The sequence below is a fragment of the Pyxicephalus adspersus genome, chromosome 8, assembly GCF_032062135.1.
Source record: "Pyxicephalus adspersus chromosome 8, UCB_Pads_2.0, whole genome shotgun sequence".
Taxonomy (NCBI): domain Eukaryota; kingdom Metazoa; phylum Chordata; class Amphibia; order Anura; family Pyxicephalidae; genus Pyxicephalus; species Pyxicephalus adspersus.
In genome coordinates this window covers 27,086,495-27,107,959 of record NC_092865.1, presented here as the reverse complement: position 1 = coordinate 27,107,959, position 21,465 = coordinate 27,086,495, and positions in this window count along the sequence as shown.

The window sequence follows — 21,465 nt, the reverse complement described above, 5'->3', positions numbered from 1 at the left end:
TATATAGCGCCAACATATCCACATAGCCAAATAGTCCATAGTCATGTCACTAGCTGTGCCTCAAAGGGGCTCACAATGTCCCTATGATAGTCATAAGTCTTTTATACAGACTAAGGCCAATTGTGGAGGAAGCCAATTAACTTAATTGGAAACCCATGCAAACACTGGGAGAAAAATTCATGCAGATAGTGTCCTGGCCAAGATTCCAACCTGGGACCTAGCACTGAGAAAGCCATAGCCTCTGAAGCACTGTATAAGGGGAAATGGAGAACTTGGAGGGGTTTGATATTTAGCTGTAATAATAAATTCTTGTACAAGCTTTGACACGTTAATGTCATTTCCTTCTAATAAATTAGGACCAAATAATCCAGCCACTGCGGTCACCTTCTGTTAAGGAAAAACACCCTTTCTTTGTCATATGGCCTGATAGAGACTACAAGTAGTTGTTAATATTAGGAATGGTTAGGCATGGTTTGTCACCATCAGTCGGGTGAAGTAAATGCATATAGACAGGATTTGGCTTGAAAAGGGCAGCAGCACTGAGATGTAACAAAAGATTTTAAAAATTCTCTTTTTATTGAAAATATCTGGTGATTTTTTTTTCTATTCAATGCCTTAGCATACAAAATGTCCTTCCATTAGGGAAGCATGGCTGCAGCCATCTCCTTTTTAAAAGCTAGTTGCCTGGCTGTTATGCTGACCCAATAGCTTGAATAGATTCTAAATTACACTCAGATATATATGCAGATCAGTGACTTAAAGGGGAGGGTTTTACAAAGGAGCAGACAGTTTACATGGAAAGGTGAATGTTCACCTAGGTGAGTGAACTTGAATAATACTCAATTATGTGCAAGTGAAACCAGGATTAGTACTTTAACAAGATTTTAAAAAACACAGCTTTGCCTTATTCACTAAATTCAGGTAACTTTTATTTTTCAAAGTGAACAATCACAGTACTCATTTAGTAAATCGGACCCACGGGATTTAAGTGGTTGGGTCATCATATCAGACAACTAGCATGCTCTTCCTTTTGGATTACCTTCCACATATATTTTTTTAAGGAGCAGTATTGATGGACTAAGGCAAACAGATTTTTATCAAGCAGTTCTGATCAAATGTGTAATACATTATGGCTGGATGGGTATATCCCAACATTACTCTGCCCATATCATACTGAATTATTTTAAGCTGAAGGAAAAATAAAGATTTGCCAAACAGGAAATTACAGCCCACCAGGTGCATTTTAAATTAACCCTTGCAGAATCAGCAAACACCCACTTCCTTCTTTATTTTGGAATATTTGTAATTTAGTAGTCACCAGGGCTATAGATTACATGTCATAAGGCCTCCATCTGTGACGATGCTCATTGACCCAACACTGTTACAGAAAGATGGTCCCATGCTTCCCCATACCTAGAATTACCAAGTATTACATTTAGAGAAAGGAGCCCTGGGGGAGTACAGGACAGGTATGTATAGACACAAGGGGTAAGGGGTTATAATAAGCATGTTTCTTCATTCTAAGCATGGGTATTCTCTAAGATAAATGTTGCTCAATGAATGTAAAACTACAGTTTTAAATGTTTGAATAACAAGTGCAATCTTCATATTTTTTAAATATTGGAGGTATAATTAGCAACTAAACTTTTATAATAAAGTATGTGATACATGAAATTGTAAATGCACTACTAATGGGGCACATGAATTTATGGCTACTAGTACATAGGACCCTTTTTTTTGTGGTTTAAGATTGGTGTGGATAACTGCTTACCAAATTGTGGTCATGAGGTGGTTTGTTCTTTCCTGTCCTAGAAAAATAAAAGGGAGATTTAGATTTGTAGATTTAGATTTTAAACAAATGTTTTATCAGTCCTGACCTAAATGAATGCCTTAATCTACACTGATGAGATTGAATGTCCCCTTTATTATTACTGCTACTATATATATATAGTGTATATTTACAGTATTTGATGTTACCTGTTAGGAATGGGTTAAAATTCACAGGCTTCACTCTGTGTTTAAATAACAGTAAAAAAAATCTCTTTGGGGAAAGATAACAATAAGTTGAGTGATTGATTTAAATCACTGCTGATGATTGTATAAAGATAGAGCTGTGTGGGTGGTAAGCTGCATTATCTCTAAAAGCAAAATGGCTTTTAACTTTCTATTTACATAAGACACAGAGCTAGCAGCTTTGGATTGTATTAACATGAATAAAATCACTGTTTTCACATACATAGTAACATTTTAACAATGTAACACAATACAGGACTCTAGTCAGTGGAGTAGCAGACAGGCTGGGCTTGCTACTGCTGCCAATGCCATGACCCCAACTCAAAACTACCTCTTAGGAGCATGGAATTAGATGACACAGAGAAGACGAGATATGGAAAATGATGACACAGAAACAGATATGGGGAAGAAAGAAGGATTGAGGAGTTGGGGTAGAGGGGTCGAATGAAGGAAGAGATAGGGGAAATAGAGATGGAGGAGGAGTGAAAGAGAGGGAGAGATAGGGAAAGATAGGGGGAAAATAGATGGAGGAGAGGGAATTAGAAAAAGTAAGATAGGGGGTAGAGAAGAATTGTAGGTGGGGGGAGAGAGGGAGAGAGATATATGAGGGAATAGTATAGAGGGGTACGTGGCAGAAAGGTAGAATGGTAAAAAGGTAGGAGGGCAAGGGGTAGAGAAGAGTGAGAGAAAATGGAGAATAAGAGAGGGAGAGAAGTGGTGGGGCTGAAAGCTATCTCCTTCTCTTGTTCCCTCTACCCATCTCTCATCATCCCATCATATCTCTCTCTCCCAGCATGTAGGGAGGGGTAGATATATATAAAAAAAGAATTGGACTGAGGCTAGAAATATTTCTGCTATACAAATATAAAGGATTAGTGGGAGTTCCAACACTTTGTGACTATGCTCTACAAGCAGATCTCTGACATTTATAAGTAGAGATTTAAATTACTGTTGCTTAAAATGTGAATTCGTAGGGTAATTTCTTCCTAATAATAGATCGTGGACTTCTGCACGATTAAATCATATTAATCTCATGCAGGTGTCTTACTATGTAAGGCTGCTTGCTGTTTTATAATTAAATGAATGAAACATACACATAAATACTACCCATTAGGGATAGGTATATGTGTATTTATGCCCCTCTTTTATTCTGATGTTTGTACATGATATGGTGATGGTTTTGGCATCTTTTGTACACTTCTGTCCTGAAGAGGGCAATAGTCTTACACAAATCACACATGAGATTACTCAGTAATGTGGATCTTTCTTCCATTCGCCCAGAAATTTTGCAATATACTGTAGGTAAAAGCAAAGAAGCTTAATTACTGGGTATTGAAACAAAAGATCTGATAAATTGTTTGATTTTTCCTCAGGCTCTGTTACCAGATTGCTAATACTCCAGAAAGTGCTGGGTTTATTCCGGAGAGATTGGCAACATTCTTAGAAACATAATTAATGCATTAATCAATCAGAACTTAATCAAACTAAATTCACAAGTGTGTTGTCATAACTGCCATGTCTAAAAGCTCTGAAGTGAAAGGAAACTAAAAAAAAATGTGTCCTTTTTTTATTCATTAAACTTCTTCGCCTTTATTTGTCCATGTGCAAGCTTGCAAAGTTTTGTGTAATGGGTGGAAGGCAATGAAAGGGTTCAGCACCACAAAGGTGGACAGCGCACATCTCAGCCTGCGAGGCAGCAATGCATTGTACACATAGCACACACACACCTAATATCCTCATATACATGCTATTATGTTAGGAGTTATCCACCACCAAAATGAATTAATGCTAATTACTAAAAAATCCTTATGTCCAAAACTGCCAGAGATGTAAGCAAGTCTTTTAAACATGATCATGAATAAAACTAAAAGAAAGAGGCATCTATGGAAAAGATACTAGACAATGCTTTCAGTGCTCTTGCTGTAGTGGTAATTCTTGTGTGTGGGATGGCATTCTAATGCAAATCAAACCGTATTTCATTGGTATTTTATTGCCATTAATATCATTATGGTTATTATTGGTAAAAATGTATCTTGTATTAAGTGTGATGGCATCAGCATAGCCCTGGGGTAAAACTGTCAGTCTTCTCATTCTGCTAAACGGTTTGGGTCCACATCTGTGTCCTCAGAGGTATCATCTTCTTCTCTCTCTTCTCTCTCTTATTCTCCCTCTCTCTCTTATTCTCCTTCTCTTTCCCTCTTCTCTCTCTTATTCTCCCTCTTCTCTCTCTGATTCTTCCTCTCTCTCTCTCTTTCTTTCTCTCTCCCTCTCTTTCTTCCCTCTCTCTCATTCTTCCTCTACCCCTCTCTTTTCTCTCTTATTCTTCCCCTCTCTCTCTCTCTCTCTCTCTCTCTCTCCCTCTCCCTCTCTCTCTTCCTCTCTTCTCTTCTCTCTCTCTCTCTGTCTCTCTCTCTCTCTCTCATTCTCCTTCTCTTCTCTCTCTCTTCTCTCCCCTATTCTTTCTCTCTCACTCCCTTTCTTTCACTACTTGCACCCATAGTCCCACAAGGTATCGATCCATTCCCATTGGGAAATAATGGATAAGAGGCTATGAAGCCTCCGAGTCAAATCTTCCTGAATTAACCATTAGCATGTTTTTGGGATCTACTATTGAATGGTTAACATGTGCTTGTGTAACTGTATGCTACCCAGAACCAATTAGGAGCTGCTAAAAAAATGAACTATGTGCAGCCTTATGCTGGGAGCTGTCAGGGTTTTTACTTGTTGTAATGTGGAGGTTGGGGTGTAGTGGCAGCAGGCAGATGGTGCAGATCAGATCGATGTGATCGCTATTGCTGCTTTTTTTCATCCCCATTCCCTCTGGTTACTGGAGCTGAGGGCGCTGGCTGAAGACCGTATGGCAGCAGCCTGGTAAGGAGTGCTTATATCTGGGGACTTTCAGCAGGATATCTTTCTGATCACTGACTCCCAGGGTTATCATTAACGAGGAAATGCTACTTCCACCCTGATCAGCTTGCATAAGGGGAATCAGCTCCCTACACACAGCCCTGAGGATCAGCTGCATCTTCATGTCATCCAGAGCTGGCACACAACAGCCTTGGACTCTACACGGTAAGCAACGTTACTGGTGATGACATCTTAGTGCTATATTCTTATTATATAGATATTTCCAGGATGCTTCACTATGTCAGAAAAGAAGATCAATATGTTTCACCTTCATTTCTCTTGCTGAGCCCATGCTGTAGCAGATGAAACCGTGCACACAAAGCTCATCTCCATTTGCTCTTGTGTTTTGTGAATTTAAAAAAAAAGCTGTACAACATGGCACATGCTTTTTTAAAAACACATCCTTGAGGATTAACGTTTCAAGTAAAGCAGCAGAACCCCAATTGGTACCTTGATATAATGTTCAGGCAGCAAGAGCTTACTGTACATCAAATGGCAATGACTGGCTATACAACTCCATCTCTGGTCCTACAACCCCAGGACCACACTAGATCAAGCAGGGTGGAAGTTGATCATTACACCATAAAAACCATAATGTTGTGCTGCCCAGTCACTCATAGATAAATGTATCCAAATGGATTTATTTCCTTTGGTAATATATTTTTTTTTTGCAAGTCTATACTACAGAAAGCCTCATGGAAGGTGGGGCAACCATGAAAATGCTTATTTTACTTATTCCTTTACCTTTAGTCTTATTTTTATGTTTTTGCGTTTTTTATCCTTTGTGTTCTTGCTGTAAGACTGGAAAATTGAGATCATACATACTACTACTTATAAGTGAGCTTCTGCCCATGAGATATACTGACTTTCCCTAAGGCATACTTCACCATTTCTGGAGCAAGACGGGAGGTGTGAAACTCCACAAAGCTAGAGGGATCTGATCCAAAATTGTGTTAGTGTGTCAAGAACAATTTTCAGGGAGCAGTAATTGCCAGAGAGATTATTTTCCTAGCCCCCATGTTATGCTTTTGCATAAAGAAGTGGAATGTGTCACCAATCAACAGCTGGAACATTTGGCTGAAGCAACCACAAAAGGGAGCTGTCCACAATCCGGTGCTGAACAGTGCCAAGCTCATTGGTAGTGTAGACTTTCTGTCCTGTGCAGTTTATGAATTGATACTTGTAGCACTGCAGGCAAACTATATCACACCACAGCATCCACTCATGGAAATGTACTGTTACCTTATAGTATATAAATCAATATCCTTAGTCCAAGCTTCTTTTTTCTTCAATGGACAGTACATAATCCAGGATTTTGTGCAAGATCATTAGCACCCCTACACTGTATAGTGTAAGCAACCTTGATGTGAACTAAAAATGTACTGTTACCTTATAGTATATAAATCATTATCCCTAGTACAAGCTTCTTTTTTTCAATGGACAGTACATAATCCAGGATTTTGTACAAGATCATTAGAACTTCTAAACTGTATAGTACATGCAACCTTGATATCTACTAAAAATGTACTGTAACCTTACAGTATATAAGTCAGTATCCCCAGTCCATGCTTCTTTTTTTTCAATGGACAGTACATAATCCAGGATTTGATACAAGATCATTAGCACTTCTACACTGTATAGTGGGTGCTACTAAATGCAACCACGATCATCTGATACGACTTGAGCAGAATTTTATTTTAATATTGGACATTGAAATTATTCGATGAAATATCCTATAAGTATAGGCGAGGGGTATTGTTTGCAGAGCATGCATTTTTCTAATGCACGTTTAAGCCATGTGTATATATGTATAGCAAATAACATTTAATGTGTTCACAGCCATGCATATATATGTCTGTATATGTAAGCATATCCATGTTCATAAGTATATATACCAATCCACATGCACATGTATTCTCCCTCACTGATCATACATTCCAAGCCCAACATTTATTCACAAAAGAATAGGCTTAGAGCTTTTTTTATCAATTAAACTTTTGTATTAAAGCCATGATTGAAAAATCAGAATAGATCTAGAACTCCAAACCATTTTATATTGTAAATCAGTCTTTTGTCGACTGCTATCAGATCATAAACCCAAAACACCCCTTTATTTTAAACTCCACACATTCTAAAATCCACTTCTGTTCTAAAAAATGTTTAGATCCAAAAGTCTGTAATATAAAGCCATATAGCACAATTTGATTAAATGTAGCACTCATGTGGGCTTAGTAACATTTCCATCAATCAGATCTTTGGTTGCAAAGTTGAACTATGTATGTAGTCAATGATATAGAGTAGCAATAAAGAGTTCCTGGGTTTAATGATACTGTGATGTAGTATAATGTGGAGGGTGTATACTCGGGGCTCTGTTGAGTCGCTCACAGTACGCTTGTACTTAAGTATGCATGCAATTCTGTTGCAGGAATCTATAGGTCCATTGGACAACCAATTGAACAGCCTGGAGCTGGGGGGGGGGCGTACAACACTGGCTTATTTTGCAAGTACAGAGGAAGACGTGAGGAGAGACAAGGTACATTGCACGTAACTCTCTTGTGGTGTGTATGTGTGCTATAAGATCTTCATTGCATTGCAACCCTTCATGGCTCTCTGCTATTCTTTCAGGACTATGCACTAGGACATTGTTGGACTTGGTTTATGGACCTGTTTGGATTCTCCTCCTTCCCCTGCTTGTGGATTTATTGCCGGCTGCTGCTGCTTTGTGGCTCTCTTCGGTGACGGGTATTCTTGGGTGGATAATACGGATTACGTTGTTATTGCTTAAGAATACGCGTAGTTGAGGAGAGTATGTACAACAAGCTGCGCTCCAAAGTCGCACCGACAGATCGCTTGGCCAAGGTAGCCTCTTTCATGTCTTTTCCGTGCTTGCATGCCAAACACTCGCACAACTTATTCCTTCAGCTGATAGGTTCATTAAATGGGCAGTGTGTTGTATTCTCCCCTTTTAAACTACAGCTGAATGATCCTTCCTTTCCTTCTAGTTCTTTTTAATCGCAATATTGAATTTTTTTGTGTTGGCTCGGTATTGATCTGTTTAAGCTTTTGAATTATTATTATAAAAGAAAGAGGTTTTTTTTGTGCTAGTTTGATAGTAGGGATGACTTATATGGAGACTACACCAAGGCAACGCCTTAATATACTATCATCTCTGATCCTTTGGGAGTCCAATGGAAAAAAAAGTGATCTTTGCTCTGTGGCCTTCATCTTTGCCTTGGGCCTAATCTCTGCACCAGGTTTATTAGCCTTAGCTCTCAGTCATTGCAATCCTCTATTCTCTCTGACATGCAGTAAATATCCCCATGGAAGTGTCAGTTCTCCATTGAGGGCTAGCAAAAAAAAAACTCCTTTGCTGGTCCAGCTAGGGTTAATGTGCTCTGCTCTGTTGTTCTCTGTTGTTTTTAACCATGGATTGCAAATCAGTCTCCTAAAAACGATTGGAAATCTTTGTGAGTACATTGTAACCCATTAATTTCACTACGGGAGGCACAATAAACGGTTTGATAGAGAATTATCAGCTGTGCCTTCTCTTGCTCCTGTAAAAGACTTCCTTGGTCATGCAAATGTGTATACTAATCTAAATAATTATTCCTGTGTTAGATGCAGAGTATAACCTTGCTATGACTTGGAAATGAATTCCATGATGGGGAACTGTATCACTGATGAGATGTACAGTACACTAATGTATAGAATCCTTATGACTATAAATATTCACTATCAATAAAAAAAGGCAATATTAACATTCTGTGCTAGTACTGTACAAGACACCAGTGTTCATGAATATATACATAAATATATGGATTGCTGTCTTCAGGGTAAGCACACAACAGCACGCGCTTTTCTAATTTCTTAAATCCGAAAGGAATTATAAAAAAATAATGAAAAAGGAAATTAGATGTACCTGGCGGTGTGAGGTGTGAATAAGGTATGATCTATGAATGTGAAATGATATACAGTTTTATGTGATTATATGTATCCATGGCATCCATCCTTCTCTAATGTACTGTTATGTTTGATGTCTTTAATACTGCTTTGATTTTTGAACATTCTAAGACTAGAGGTAAGATATTAGACTGAGAATAGTCTCAGCTGCACCACATGCTGGAAACAGCTGTATTTCCACCATAAGGGAAAATTGGAAGATTCTTCATCTTTTAACATAGGCTGATAAAAGATTGCTTTAATTAACAGAGCTAACCTTTCCAGTGGCCTCTCATTTCCACATCCATCAGAATATATTACCTCCAACCTCTGCCTGGTGCTGATTTTTTTGGACTTTTTTTTTTACTAATAATTATTTATTGCCAATTAGACTATTTATGAAAATTGTAAAATTTATATGATTTTATTTATTATATTTATACAATGCTAAAACAGCATTGACCATTCTAGGCCCAGTCTAGCAATATACACAAGTCAGTGACTTGTGACCAAGAAAGTGTACTGTTAGTGTGCAGTTAAGTTTTTTTTATCTTGTTTTTTTTTTTTAATAAAATAATTTTTGCAGGAAAATGTATTTTATTTTATATATATTTAAAATGATAGGATTCAAAATATACTTGTACACCATGTACTTCTTTTTTTCATTCATGTGGAAATAAAGTATTTCTTATAAATTATATGTCATAAAAATAATAAAAAAAAACATTTTTGAATTTATTAAATGGAATAGATTAATTATTTTTCCATAATGTTAATACTAATGCACTGAAATAAAATAATCCTTGATTTTAGCAGCATACTGTTTGAAATCCGAACACAAGTGAAGGAACATTGGAAAAGCCATCTGCTAAGACAAAATTGCCACTTAAGGGCCTAATGCCAATGAATTATGCAATCATGTCACATTTCCATTATATATAGATGCAGCTTATAATGTTACAAATTGTTCCATTTAGATTCTGCTATGTCTTCTGGTTCTCAGTAAATCTCTATATGATTAATGATTTCTCAGCAATGGAAACATTCCATTAAAACAGATGAAAAATAGCTGCAGGTTTAAGCAAGTATCAAAATGACAAATATTCTATCTGATGAGTTTCAGATGTGCCACCAGAATAAGTTAACCTTAGTGGAGTGCTAAAGAAATATTCACAGGTTCTTATCCCCCCCCCCCCAAAAAAAAAAAATGATCGAGATGTGAGTGGAATAAGTTGATAACCTTAGAGGCCTTCTAATGTATATTACCAAGTTTTGTGTAAGTATAGCTGTAAAATATTAATACACACGTGTGTCCAGAGGACTAACAAATTCAGATTATTTAATACACACACAAAATACACATCAAACTTCTGGACACGTATATATTCCCATTTTCTGATTTTAGGATTTTTTTTATAATTCCAATTTTGTTCAATTTATTATATTTAATGTAGCTCAATCAGAGGAATAAATAAGTCATTGTAATACATAAACTTAAGTAGTTTTACGAGGGTTATAAAAACCCATTTTTGAGATTAGGAAGGGTGTAAACTAGCGATCCATGATTGCATTGTGTTAATTGTTCTAAAAATTTTGCACCATCATTTTTTAAATATAACATTTTAAGAAGTATTTTAAAGATCGGTATTTCTAAACTTTGCTTTGGCGGAAATGGCTTACCATTTAAACATTCAGGTAGTGTCCGAAACGTATGACCAAATCAAATACATAGTCAAATATATGCAAAGCTCATAAATAATCCAGCAGCTTATAAATATTACATATGCTTCCAAAGATACATTCCAATGCGGATAACTGTCCAGTAAGCGTAGAATACATTGAACTTCGCATAATCAAAATCAGGTATTAAACTGAAGGTCATAAGGAACTGTGATGAATGCTAGTGACTATACCCCAATGTTCTCTTTCCTAAATGAGCTTGAAGTGTAGAGAAACAATTTTAGAAAAAAGGCATGCCTGTTCGATAAGAGAGCATGGTACAATACCCCATAGAAACTATCTATCAATTTACTGAAGGTAGGTTAAAAGGTCTATTCTGATTGGTTGCTGCGGATATTTGCATTTTGCAGTTGCAGATTGCATTTGCTATTTGCTCTGCTTTGTAAAATAAGCCTGTAGAGTTAACCCACATTGCTTTAATATTGCAAGCAGGGTTTTACATGGTTGTTGTAAATTACAGGCAAAGAAATGATTACAGGATACAAGACACAGTGTAGGTTCAGAGAGTACTAATAAAATATCCTGTCCTGCAGAATTTCCTGTGTAAATGGAATCTCTGGAGCCATACAAACAGACTGAGAGCACTGCCAGGACAAGTTATTTTATGATGCTAGAGCAGAGATGTCTAATTGCACCCATCCAATGTCTACTCATCCAACACACTTATTATTCACGTGGTGTCATCACGTGTTGCCTCTTTTTATCGATTCTCAATCAAATGGAAAATGAAAGCCATCTTTTGGCTGGTTGCTGTGAGCACCAGTTCTATACGTTATCTTTGCTTTACTTTTCCTCGATGAGCCTTAGTGTTTTTCCAATGCTAATGAGGAAAGCCAGAAAAATAATATTGCCTGCCAGGCCATGTCACCAACAACAGCATATTCATAGGATGTAGGATCTGGTCATAAAGCATTTGAGACATGGTTTAAAGTCAGGACAGCCAGGGATAAGATATTAGGTATCTGTACTACATATGTGCCTGCAAGGCCGTATCAGCATATCCATATGATATAGGATCTGGCCATAGATATGAACATTTAGACATGGCTCAAAGAACAAAAAATATATTACATAGCTAATAACTTTTATTTTCTTCTGATAACAAATTGCTTTATGATCTTTAAAAGGAACCTGTCATTAGAGATATGTATGTTACAGGCAGTTTATAAAAATTCATTAACCTGAAATAAAGATGAAGCCAGTTGGGTCAGAACTTCCAATTTGCAAGTGGGTTATAAAGTGCTGAAGTCAGAGAACCATTATGGTAATGATGCAACTATCAATCAATCAAATATGTATGTAATCAGATATGTATGTTACAGGCAGTTTATAAAAATTCATTAACCTGAAATAAAGATGAAGCCAGTTGGGTCAGAACTTCCAATTTGCAAGTGGGTTATAAAGTGCTGAAGTCAGAGAACCATTATGGTAATGATGCAACTATCAATCAATCAAAAAAAAAATATAGTGACAAATCAACTTTAAAGAAAAAAAATATTTTTGATAGGGTATTATTACATTGTCTCATGAGGCAAAAGAGTGTATTTTCTTTTCCTTTTTGCCAGAACTGTGTTTGCTTTAGAGGAGTCTGTAGGGACTAGTACCAGCTTACAAGTTACAAATGGCAGAGGCCTTTCCCCTGTTCCTGAGTGGCATACTAGTTTGGGGTCAGTAAAGTTTATTCTATTAAGCTTCCTTTTGAGTGACAACGGTACTCTGGAACTAGTATGAAGTCTTGGAGTCTGCAAGCTCATCTATCTGAGCTTTACTGTAAGTACAGTAGTAGTTTGAAGCTAGAAGGCAGTTAGCAAATGGATAACCCAAATAAATTGTGGAATAATTGCTCTCAAGCCTATTGGGCATTCATCAATAGTAGGTGTCCACCAATGGAAAACGGCTCATGCCCATTGCACTATTACAAAGGCTTTTATACTATTCCAGACAGATGACCCAAAAAGTCCCTAACCTGGGGACAGGCCTTCATTTTTTTTTTGTTACATAATGACACTTGCCAGTACTGGCATTTGCAGTGAGGTTTATTAAAGCACATTATCCTGCCACTTAAAGCATACTAACATTTTTCCTTATTATAAGTATGGTAAGAAAATAAAAGAGGAACTGGTATGCAAAGCACTCAAGCTTATACCTATAGCACTATTAAGAAGAGTTAAATGCCATTCCAGACAGATGACCCAAAAGGTTCTTAACTTAAGGACAGGCCTTGACCCTTATTTATTGACCATCATTATATAATGATGTTTCCAATACTGGCATTTGCAGTAGGGTTTATTATTGTACATCATCCTGCCACTTACAGCATACTGCCAGGTTTTTTTTACCTTATTATTATTATTAAAAGTAAAGTAAGAAATGGAAAGAGGAATTGGAATGCAAAGCACTCAGCGTACAGGAGGGTGTCTGCTCTATCCTTCTGAAAGGTTTTGTTTTTCACCTTGCCTTAGATGGAGTCAAAGAAGGTCTTCAAACTTCGAGCTAGTTAAGCCGCAAGCACCTACGCTAAAACTCTATCTGCATTCATAACCTTCCTGACTTTTGATCTTGTCTCTGTGCGAAGTTGTAGTTAACAGTAGATGATTGCAAACTGCAACTTTTTTGCACAGGATATCATATATATATAAAATATTTATTTAGGTATCGGTAAACACATATTCATTTATACTATAGACAATGTTTCCAATTACCAAAATAAAATTTGTAAATATTTTCCTTAGAATAAATATTCAATTAACATATATAGAATTTCATATAACGTAAACTATTCATGTCATTCAAAATATGACGACAGTTTTCTTTCTAAGCAAAGAGAGTGCCCAGTATACAATCAATATGGCCAAGCTATTTCCCAGTGCCATGACCTGAAGGGTTATTCATCCTGATTTTTTGATAAAAGTATACTTAGAGATATTTTTGCATCATAGTGTCCTAAAATAAATGGAAGGCATTGGAATTGCTGTTGAAACCAATGGTCTTCCCTGTATAAGTGGACTGATAATCAGAAGGACAATCAATGGGAAACCCATAGATCATCTGAAAGGATGTGGCTTTAACATTACCATTGATTTTTCTATTGATTAATAATATCCTTATATAGATTTTGCTCATATTAGTGCTCTAGCTTGTACACCTAGTGTTTCCCCTAGCTACTGTCATAAAAAATTAAACATTCACCCCCTAATAAGTTTTAGTGCACTGGGGCTGAAATATTGTCCACTAACTCTATCGTAAAGAGATTGTCATCTCTTCACTTACCTATTTGTATATCGAAACTCCAGTGTCTGCCATACCAGCTCCTAAATTGTCTACTTTTTGCTCTTTTCAGGTGCAGTTTTTCTGCTCCATAAATTGCAAACATTTCTTTAAGCAGGAAAAAGGCAAAATTTACATTTAGAAAACATACAGTATTGTGCTAAAATAAACTTGGTCCTAAAGTTATGCATACCTCAAGGCTGATTTACTTGAGTTTACTTTTGAGTTAAAAATATTCACACAATAAATTGTGTGAAAATGTAATTATCCAGCTATTTTTAAGGAAGATCATAGTTTATTCTGTGATTGGATATTGGAAGTTACACAAATTTTGTGTGGTTAGTTTCTATTCCTTTAGTAAATCAGACTTTGAGCAAACACTGTTAGCATTATAGTGTGCTTACTATCAATGCAGATTTCTGCTTACGCCTTAAATCGCCACATGTGGACTGTGTTGGGTTATGTGTGAAGTTAAAATAGACAAAAACAACACAGATAAACAGACCCAGCAAAACTAAAGGTGTGTTCATGGAAATGGTCATATGAAAGTTAGACATTTCTCAGAGTTCAGTGATTTTGAACCAAATGGCGCATCTTGTGGTTACATTTCCATACCTTCCAGAAATGTTTTAGTGCAGTATAATCACACACTTTATTTTATTATCTGACCTAACTTTTTTTGTCATTTTACAGTCGTTTCTTGCTGGTGGCACCATAGCCTGTCTAGGCTTAGAAATGGCTCTGTCTATAATTAGAGATTAGTGAACCATATCAAATGAATTATGAACTGAACTACATTACCCTAATTATTTGTAAAGAAGTTTAATCTCCTCATATGAATAATAATGGGAAGAAAAAGGATTTTTAATAAAAATAAACAAACATTTATCTGGCTTACTCAGTATATCCCTGCAAATCTAAGACGCAAAAACTACAAAAATGCTCGGTCTATGCTAATATCTTTTATTACAACCTACTTATATTTTGTATTTTAGCTCCTGAGATTCTTAAATAGTCATTGCACCTTACATTGCAATATTATAAAAGGATAACAATGTCGTACGCTCATTTATGGACTGGGTGTTCAGTCAATTCTAACTACAGGATGGGTTTAAGTTAGTGTCAGATATCAATAATGAATCTGACAGTTTGTACACCCTAATTGTGTTGCATTTGCTTGAACATATTGTTAATTGAAAGCACTTGGTAAAGCAATGCAATACAGCTGTACTTTGCCACTTGCAAGCAAGATATGCATCAGTGACTCGAGTCCATTCTACAAATGTTTTGTGCACAGTCCACACCTCTTCAGTCCCAGAGGAATATGCATTTGGGCATAGGGATTACTCTATATTATAATTAATTCCAGACACTGGCTTGGTTGTTCTCTTCTCTCTTTATATGTTACATAAAGAGAAGGACCAGCAACCAATCAGACATTTCATGTTTATGGTACCATACACATGCAACACATATATGTACAATTTATAGGCAGATGTTCCTTTTTTACATGGTGCCTTTTGCAGAAATATTAACTTTACATTAGGTGTATAATATAATAAAGAAGTCCAAAGCAACCTAAATTAGGATAAGGAGCTATGAGATTTTTTTCCCCTTACACCTGGGAAAATCTTTTCAAAACTCTATTATATTTTAATGTCTGCGTAAATAAACGAAAAAAAGAAAAGAAAAGAAAAAAAAAAAGATGTTTCTGAAATTTAAAAAATATTCAAATTAAAACCACACTGTGATGCACTTTATTTTGGAGCAATAAACCTCAAGTTTAAAATATTGAACATGAATTAAAAAAAAGAGCATGGCACATTTTATATTAAAGTGATAAAAAAATTAACTTAGCAGCTGCTGGATTCACACAGAATGTAAGCACCATGGAGGCCCTGTATTCAGACCCCAATATATATATCGGGTACACATAATGTGCCCTATAGTGCCCTAAAATGCACAAATATGAATAATGTTCTGAATTGCCCTACATTGAGTTTTTATGACTTGGGGCTCAATTGTAACCCATTAAAATAATTGGATTCCCTAACCCAAAGCGTCTCAATACACAAAAAACATAGTAGCCTGCAGAAGCATATCAGCATTTATTTTGTTTAAATGACTTGTTTTTGTGAACACCTTCTGGATCATATGCTTTCTATGAAGCCAAGCAGACTTTATCTAATTAACACCCTTTAATTTACACACACAACAATATTATTAATCAAGGATTTTCAAGTAAATGTTTTAATATTCAGTAGAGCCCACCTCTCATGTTGTATGTAAATGGAGTGCACATGCTGAAGTAGAATGGGCATTTCTGTATTAGTGCTAGTGAATGGTTGAATACATATTTCCAGCGTTATGTCAGTGGCTTTATTATGTAAATGTGATGGAGGTGATGGACCTAGCAGAATTGTTATAAAAAGGAAAAGATGTTTCTTGTCTGCTGTGCTGCAAAAAAAAAAAAAAAAAAAAAGATGATAGAATGAGTAATTACAAATCTACCTTTCAGTTTCTTTACAGAGTCATCCAGATAAATCATTGCAGATGCTTTAAAAGTTTAAAAAAGATGAGAAATTGATAATAAAATATTTTAGATAGATATATGATGTGATTTTCTATTAAATATTTCTGAAACTGCAGCAGATGCAGCAAATGCTTTTTTTTGTATGGCCTAGTCAGCTTTTGTTCCCCCTAATACCTAAATGGGTATATTGGAACTGAATTGTATCAGCGTAGTTACCAGACCAAGCTCGTCTTTTTAAAATCTATTTCACATCCTTAACAAGAACGTAAACTAAATAGGATTTTAAAGACCTATCTGTCTGAAGATGCTAGCTGCCTGGCTATCATGTCCTTCCATAAGTTGAGTCACTGGAGCTGGAACAAGTACGCCAATCAAGGGATCAGTTTTAAATGCTACATAATAGTTCCAGGTCATAAATTCAAAGTAATAAAAAGCAGCAACCAGGCTTGTAATTGCAGTTCCCATAGTCATTTTCCAGTCCTCACAGGTTGAATACACATAAAATAACCCTATTTAATGTACAGCAATGCATAATTGCTGTTGGCGCTATATAAATATAATAATAAATATTATTATTAATAATAATAATAATAATAATATCAGTATATAAGCAATATAGAATTACGGCACAATTACAGGGGAACTATTGTCCTGCTCAGTTTGTGTTATTATTATCTAGTAAAAAAAGTAGCATATCAACAGATAATTAAAAATGAATTTAAGACTGATATAAAAAGGAAGCTAAATATTTGAAATAAAAAACAATGGTTATTGCTTGTAAATACATGTTTTAGGAGTTCAAGAACCTAGTTGCAACCTTATCTGGGCCAACAATAAGAACATAGGAGGCTCTGTTGCACACACATGTGTAAAATAGAGCATGATAACAGGGGGAGAGAGAGCTGACTGAGCAGAGGGATGACCTTATCAGAGTGCTGCAGCTTCATTGGCCAATCAGCAGCTTAGTGTTGTGTTTTCCCTCTGTACAGGCTGTGAACACAGATCTGGCTATGTTTTCTTTCAGGGATGTCCAGAGTTTTAAACTGCATATGAATTATTACAAATCTCTCAATAGTTAAAAATATCCAGATACATATACCTCACTTGTGCAGTCTGCATAGAGTTCCATTGAAAATGGCAGCATAAAATATGATATTTTAGTCTTGTGTGGTCACTGAATATGTTGGATTCCATTGAAGTGCTATAGGCAAATTTCAGATGTGTAATAAAATGCAGTGGTTTTACCAAACTCCAAACCATTCCTCATCAACCATATGGGACAAGTTGGAAACCATTCTGTGCAGATTGCACATGGCTATTATTAATATTACACAGTATTTATATAGCACCAACATATTATGCAGGGCTTTAGTCCATAGTCATGTCGCTAGGTGACCCTCAAAATGGCTCACAATCAAATGTTCCTACCACAGTCATTTGTCTTAAACTTAGCCATATTTCTTTAACTTAGTCTAAGGTCAACTTTGTTTTTTTTTTTTTTTTGGGGGGGAAAGCTGATTTACCTAATTGCATGTTTTTGGGATGCGGGAAGATACAAGAGTACCCAGAGGAAACCCACACAAACACAGGAAAAACATACAAACTTCTGGCTGGGATTTGAACCTGGTTGCATTTGCACATGGTTGTGTTGTCTTTGCTGTGGGGTAGCTGCATAGTTCCTGAAAGAAACACATGGCTTCTGGCAGATATGTTTCTGGCCATCACTGCATACTGTGCTGTACCTGGCTGTTTAGCAGCTTTGTTTGCTTTGTGTCCAGGCAGTTTTAGTCTGAAAAACACTTAAAATCCACATGGACTAAGTCATCTAATACAAATAACATAACTCAAATTTTGTGTACGGGGTTACTGTTTTCAGTGAACCACATTAAACAATGGAAAGACGTCAGCATACTGATGTAGCTAAAACGTCTTTATTTTAGAATCTTATTGAGCAACACCAAAGTTTCAGGCATGCACAATCTCCAAGGCAAAGTATCAGCATAAAACAGAAAACTGCCCTTTGATTGTATATTGCTTTCATGTGCTCCCTCTGAACATTGCTGATTTCATTCCTAAAGGGTATCCAGGTATGACAGTATAAATACCAGGTGCAGTGGGTGCCATTACTCTTCTGCTTGCAAACATACTAGCTGCCTGGCTGTGTCTGGTTTAGAAACTCTTTCATCTAAAAGCCTGAAACAATCTTATTGCAGGACAGGGACCTCAGAGAGAATAGAAACTAAAGCATGACAGGTGGGCAACTCTTAAAATGAGAGGTCATCAATGGCATCTTTTTTTAATTTTTATCCTGACAGATTCACTTTTAACTGAAGTAAGATATTGCAGCTGCCAGTAACCAACATCCAGTCCAAGGGTGACAACGCTCACCATACTATACCAAAAAACAAAAGAATAAAACTAGAGTACTGTGTCTCTCTGTAAGTGTTCGTAATAGAGATGAAAGAAGCAGAGGGCAAAAACAGTTATCAACTTAGAAGATTGTTGGCAAGTTCAATACAGATATCATTACAATTACCATACAGATATATAATAAATCTGCCATCTGAATATTTAAAAGAGCATAAAATATAACTATATAATGGAGACTTGTTATACCTTAAATTGTGGGCACTCTGCTTTGGCAATTTCTCCATAAAATTTGTGTCTGTCCTTCTTCCCACTAGGCACACCCATGTCCTCCTTCCACAGTTTATTCCTGAGTTATTTAGTTATTCTGCATTATGGACATTCCTATGGGGATGTTTGACATCATCATTTGGCTTTGTGTGGATCTGGGAGATCAGTAAAGTAGCAGAATGAAGGGAAGAAAGCACTTTGCGATACTGCTCTTGGCAACCATTCAATCCAGCAAATTAAAGTTGAGTCTTTCTGAATCCATTAGGTGCAATCAAAACCATAGGAGATATTAATGTAGCATAAGCAGAAGATATGGCTGAGCACTCATGGGTTCAATTCTAAAAATTCAAGCTTTGTTTTCTCAGCCGGTAAACACCAAGCAAAGAGGAAAAACAATTAGAATGCCAAGTTACTCATGACCAGAAATAAAATGGATGTGCAGGGAAGCCGAGAATTGTTTTGTTTGATCTAGCACTTTTTCAAAGACTAAATAAAGACTGACATTTCTGGTGGGGTTATCTTGGCTCCGGGGTTGCAAAGGGATATAGAAGCCAATAAGATATTTAGAATCCGAGATATTACACAAGGTATAATATATGTTTTATGTGGAATTGGGCAATGACCTTTAGATAGTTATAGACCATAAATAGATAGATAGATAGATAGATAGATAGATAGATAGATAGATAGATAGATAGATAATTTATAAATAGATAATATATTGATAGATAATTTATAGAAAGATAGATAGATAGATAATTTATAAATAGATAATATATAAATTGATAGATAATTTTTTAGAAAGAAAGATAGATAGATAGATAGATAGATAGATAGATAGATAGAAAGATAGAATTAATTCATTTTGTTTTATTAATCATTAATAAGGTTGTAAACCGAAAACATGACATGACATGGTTGTAAACCCAAACAGACTTGCACTTACTATCATATCACAAATAACTGCAATTTTGACTTTTTGACAACTTAAATTGTCAACAACATAAAAGGAAGCTGGATGGAAGCTCCAATTAACGTGAGATCCTAATATTGTATTTGGATGATGGAGACAGATGTTCAGCACAACCCACAGTAAATGTTCTATTGCATTATAACAACGCTGTTGAGACACCATAACCGTACCTGTCAGATATTTTTGTACAGCAATACAGATGCATATTAATGGAGAAAGATAAAATTGAAAGCTACTACCTAGGTTTCTATCTAGAGCAGGCGCTAAAGGTTCCATGCTGACCTTGTATTTCCAGTTATGCAGGGATAGTTCAAGCTATGGGTAAGCACATATGCTGTTTGCTAGTAACATCATAATGATTTACACATATATTAAACAATTTATTATATTATTTCAGCAATAAGGTTCTCTGTTACTATTTAACTTCCAGCCTCCTCCTAAATGTATTTTCATCATGCAATTTTATCTATTTGCCTGGAGCTTCCCTTTAATACAAGCAAATCTTTATATTTCAATTTCACTGTCTAGTTTTTATTTAGCTAGCATGCAGTACAATCAGGGAAGGCCACATATTTTTATTAAATTATTGCATGTAGGGAGAGGCTTTCAGTTCACCTCAACTTCACATGCATGGCAGATCCCTTGGACTTGCGTTTGGGCCAATTAGCTAGTTATGAGTTTGTGCCAGAAATAAGGAATTACCTATTCACTGCTTAGCCTTTGCTTCTGGTCAGCAAAAGTCAAAAATTTTCAAAATTTATAGAGGGGTGGGCTCACAGCAGCCATGTTGTAATAATGTTTTGTATCAGTTTGGGAAAGTTGTGTATAGTGTAGGAAGAATAAGTATGCTGTATTGTGATATATTGTGCTGTACTGTGGATTTTAGTGGTGATCTACATTTCCTTTAATACTTTCATCTTTACATTTTATTACCCAATAGTCTTTCCTAAGGACTGCAAGTACATTACATGTGTACTTTCTTGCTGCTGACAATCCTCTGCCTCAATTACCCACCCAAGGCTGTTTTGTTTCTTTTGAAACTAACTGAATATTTTGTATGGGAGATATTTTTATGTGCTATTGTCTTTACAAATAAAACACTGTCTAGGCAAAAAAGCATGCTGCAGATTGTGACCCTTGTGAAGCAGTAATTCATTATTGAGCCAGGCCTCTCCAATCATGGAGCTTTGCTTTGTAAATATATCTCACTCTGTAAAGGATGTGTTGGACCTCTGCGGTGAGATCACTGCTTCCCTACAGAGAACAAGAGTCTCACTCCCCAGATACTGGCAGGGGAAAGACATCTCCACTCTGCTGTGGTTACTTTAGAAAGGAAATTAGGTATAGAAAAATACACCTTTAGTTCATACAATACACCTGATTGTTTTTTGCTTATTTAATTGAAGGTATAATTGGGCTTCAACACTAGCTACAAGCTTTTAATTTAAAGGATTTG